Below are 4,992 nucleotides of genomic sequence, written 5' to 3'. Positions count from 1 at the left end.
AAAATATTATAAACTGCCACTAAGAAATTATATACAAGTATTCTCCTTTTTAAAAGCACTAATAAAAATTAACTAAAATGATATAAGTCTCATCAATTCAATTTTTTTTTTACCTAAATCTAATTCAAACCGTTACAACCTTAAGAAAAACACTTTCAATATCATATTAATACTATTTTTAACATCTAATTAAAACAATTTTTATAGATTAAGGGCAATATAGTAACTTGAAACCCATTTATCTAGGCTTCTCCCATCCCAAAACCAAACCAACACTCCCAATATAACCACATCAAAGTTCCCCACCACACATAAAAAAGAATCTCTCTCTCTCTCTCTCTCTCTCTCTCTCTCTCTCTCTCTTTCTCTCTCCCTAACTCAACCCTCTCCCTAACTCAACCCCCTCTCTCTCCACCCTCTTCTCTCTCTTCTGCCCTTCCTTGAAAACTCACACATCTACACTCAACCTTCTCTGCCCTCCAATTTATTCACCTCTGACACCCCTCTTTAATTTCTCTCCCAGTACTAATCACTATGATCTCTCCTCACTCCCACAATTCTCACATTATAGTAATCCTCACCACCTGCTTCTTTCTTCATAAATTCTAGACCAAAATCAACCCTCTCAAATTCAACTCTTTTTTTTCTTTCTTACTTCTTATAGACCATGCTTGATTGTGACCCTTTAATCTAAAACTCCCTTCTAAGGCTCCACTCTTACAATCCTTTCTAAAACTTTTTTCCTCTTAAGGCTCTTCTTATGGCAGGTGCCAAGCTTTTTGGTGCCTCTAACATGTCACTTTTGCTCCAAAATGAAACACTCCCTTCTTCTGAAGTTCTTGAATCTCTTTGGGTTCATACCTCTAACCCTGCCTCTTTTCAAGGTGATCTTTACCTCCTCAATTCTTTTCACTTCTCTTTGTACATAATTCAAACATGCATGTACTCATAAAATTTCACAATTTTATATTTGCAACAACACTGATCGCGGTCATCGCGGTCTGAAATAACAACAATTTTTTCTTTATCTCAAAAATGTACTAAAACCGTTTTGTTGCAGCTGTTTTTCGTTGGTTTTTAAAACATTGGAATATAGAACATCATGTTTCTAGAAATAATGAAAGTGGATTTCTCTTTTCATGGTGAAGAAACCATAAAAAAAAAAAAATCTTTTTTTACAGAAAAATAACCATGTAGAAATTTCCAATGAAAGAACTATAAAAAAAAAAAGTAGTTTTTTTATCATTTTTCTACTACCCTTTAGTATAAATTGTGCATATAATTGAGTTATAACAAGGTTGTGTTTGGTGTTCAAAATTCAGGTTCAAAAACAATAGTTGATTTTGAGAATGTTGGAGGTGGAAGCAGGGTGGTAACAGATATACCCTTTTTTCAACAACTTGAGAAAGAGGAGAATTGTGGTGATGAAGATTATGAAGCATGTTTTCATCAACAAGGAAAGAAAAGGAGACTTTCAAGTGAACAAGTTCAGTTTCTTGAAAGAAGTTTTGAGGTTGAAAACAAGCTTGAACCTGATAGGAAAGTTCAACTTGCTAAAGATCTTGGTTTGCAACCAAGACAAGTTGCTATATGGTTCCAAAATAGAAGAGCAAGGTTCAAAACTAAACAGCTTGAAAAAGATTATGGCACATTGAAAGCTAGCTTTGATAGACTCAAAGATGATTATGATAATCTTGCTCAAGAGAATGACAAGTTAAAAGAAGAGGTAAAAAAAGTTATAAAAAAATTTACACATGCATCAATGATATTATTTAATTGTGTTTCGTCACAATCCGTACATGCATGTGACTGCATGCTGACAACTAGATCATCTGAATTGTCTGATCTTGATCAAACGACAAGTGATTTGATTGTCAGTCACATAATCAAAATCAATTGTCGTTTGATGAAAATCGGACAATTCAGATGATATGGCTTACTGCATGCAGTCTCATGACTGTAGTTGGGCACAAATGCTCAACCAAGGTCCCACAAAAACATATTAATTCAACTTATTTCTACTTTATGTTGCTATGAGCTATTTACTTTGATAAAGTTTGATTTTTATCCCACTAATGAGATAATGATTGAAAGAGGTGTTATTATTTTTGTTACAATAGGTGAATTTTCTAAAGAAAAAAGTGATTCCATTAGATAAAGAGAATTCAGAAAAGAAACCATCATCAGAAGAAGAAGCTATCAACAAAGAACCTATGGACTTAACCTCAAATGAAAATTCAGAAAATGGGTCCAAAGTGTCATTCCCAAATATGGTACTAAAATGCAAACAAGAAGATGCTAATTCAGCTAAAAGTGATGTGCTTGATTCTGATAGCCCACATTGCAATGATGTGAACAATCTTTCTTCATTCATGGAGCCTACTACAGATTCTTCGCATGTTTTCGAACCCGATCACTCCGATTTCTCGCAGGACGAAGAAGATAACGATAATTTGCGTGACAATCTTTTGACTCTTCCGAAGATTGAAGATGTTTGTTACGACGATCCTCGTGAAAATTCTTGTAATTTCGGGTTTCCGGTTGAAGATCAAACCTTTTGTTTCTGGCCTTACTCAATTTAAGTTTTTGTCAAAGTTGTAACTCTGTACTAGAAGAAATAAAAATGGTTATCACTGTTGTTTTAGTAAGGAATAAAATTGAAAGGGTTACATTGTGATATTAACATGGAACAATGTTCATTGATAGTATAAATCTATTTGCCATAGCCAAAGTTAGAAATTGTTATTTTTAAAATGATTTTTTTTACAATATTTAGTTGAGTTTGGAATCAGGCATTAAAATGGATTATAGCCTATATTTGTCATTCTAAAAAGTCTGATAAAACATTCTAAAATGTCTATTACAGTAAAACATAGGATTTAAACATTGATATATGATTTCAACATTAAAATTAGAGGTCAAATTTCATAAGAAAGTTTGTGATCTATTAGGAACTAGCTCGTATGAACCACTGAGTAATCTATATTGTTTCACTCAAAAAATCATATATTAAGATGTCACAGCCCACTAATTTATCTTTTATATTTTACCCAAATTTTCTATATTAAATATTATATATTAATATAATTAAATTAATATTTGATTTATTTCATATTTTATTTTATAATTTTTTTTATTCTATTCATTTGTAGAATGTTGGATAATTATGTATAATTTTGAAATTTAAAATTCCTATTCTATTTAAAAATTTGTTATATAAAAAATAATAAAGTATTTAAAAATATATTATATTTTAAATAATATAATTTATATAATAAGATTTTTTATTTTAATTTATTAATAAAATAAATAAATAAATGGTTGTTTATGATTAGATAATTTATAACCTCCATAAGACCCGACTCAAATAATATATTTTAAATTGATATTACAACAAGATTTTTTATCTACTCCTTCCATTTTATAATGATTGATGCATTTAAAATAAAAAAATATCTCAAAATAAATGATTTTTTTTAATTTTTTATATATTTTTTTAATTCTATTTTTAATTAATAAAAGTTTTATCATTCACATTAAGGAATGCTATAATAAAAATATTATTCCTTTTTTAATATATGTGAAATAGTCCCATAAATTACTCATTATGTTTATGTGGTAGAGAAAGTAACTTAAAAAGTCTGAGACCGCTAGAATGGATCTGATTATTGTAGGATAACTTATTTTGACAACTTTAACAGTACTCGAAGTGTACTAAGAGATTACAGATCTTCACATAGGTAAAAAATAGTGTAATCCATGTGAAACTCTGTTTAGGATTAAAAGTATAGTTGGAAGACAAAAATTAGAAATCTGAAATCAGATTTGAAGATAAAGTTTATTAGTATATTATAAGTAAAATAAAGATGAGAGAAAATGTTAAAATCAAAATGGGTTTCAGTAGTGACAGATAAAAATCCAAACGTGCACTTACCGTCAGGGTGTCGGATATGAAAACTGTGTTACACTGTGTGGATTTGTAATGTATAAATCACACCTTTGTTTTTACTCTTCTTTTTGGAAGTCACTTTATTTATCATTATTCATTTGTCCTTCTTCTTGGCCAACGACTTTGAATTTGAGTGTCTCATGGGTAAACGTTTGAGAATATACTATTTCAATCCATTTTATTTGGTCATAAATCCATTTCAAATTAAGTCATTTGAGTAGTTTAAAGTAAAAAAGTTGTTTTTTTTTAACCTTAACTCTTAAGTCATTTAAGTAGTTTAAAGTAAAAGTAGTTTTTTTTACCTAAACTCTTAAGAGTCTTAAGAGTCTGTTTGGTAAGACAAAAAAAAGAGCTTTTAGCTTTTAGCTTTTAGTTTTTCAGCTCGTATTAATAAAAAAGCTCTGTTTGGTAACTCTATTTTAGCTTTTAGCTTGTAGCTTTTTTATTAGCTTTTAGCTTTTTTTTCAAAAGCTATTTGAAGTAGCTTTTGAGCTTGTAGCTTTTAGCTTGTGAGTTTTTCTTCCATTAATACCCTTATTATTTTAACTAAAATATATTATTACCCTCATTAATTAAAATGTCATTAATGTCATTTTGTATCTATCAGCTAATGAAACAGCTAATTTACCAAACGTAACATTAGCTTATCAAATATCAGCTACTAGCTATCAGCTACCAGCTACCAGCTAAAAGCTACCAGCTATCAGCTATCAGCTAGTTTTACCAAACAGAGCCTAAGTTTATGTTCAACAGGATATGATTTCAACGTATATTTATAAGTTAGGATAATTCTTATCATACAAACCGATTTTTTAAGGTACATAATTTTTAATATAGTATCAAAAACATTGTTAAAGATCATGTGAGTCATCTGCTATTAATTTTTTATTATCATGTCACCCATCACTTATTTATATGTTTAAGATGTATGTCTGAGTGTGAGCAAATGTGTTAAGAGTCCCACGTCAGATTAGATATAATCCGAATATTTCCTTATAGAAGAGAACAATTATCACCTTACAAATCAGTTTTATAGAATTGTG

At 29.6% G+C, this 4,992-nt stretch overlaps 1 pseudogene; it reads left to right on the top strand.

Annotated features, from left to right (window-relative positions):
• Positions 1-282: 282 nt before the first annotated feature.
• LOC131651605 (homeobox-leucine zipper protein ATHB-54-like) lies at positions 283-2,739 on the top strand (annotated as a pseudogene).
• Positions 2,740-4,992: the final 2,253 nt, after the last annotated feature.

This window comes from Vicia villosa, linkage group LG2, assembly GCF_029867415.1.
Source record: "Vicia villosa cultivar HV-30 ecotype Madison, WI linkage group LG2, Vvil1.0, whole genome shotgun sequence".
NCBI lineage: Eukaryota > Viridiplantae > Streptophyta > Magnoliopsida > Fabales > Fabaceae > Vicia > Vicia villosa.
This window is presented reverse-complemented; position numbering and strand designations above follow the sequence as displayed.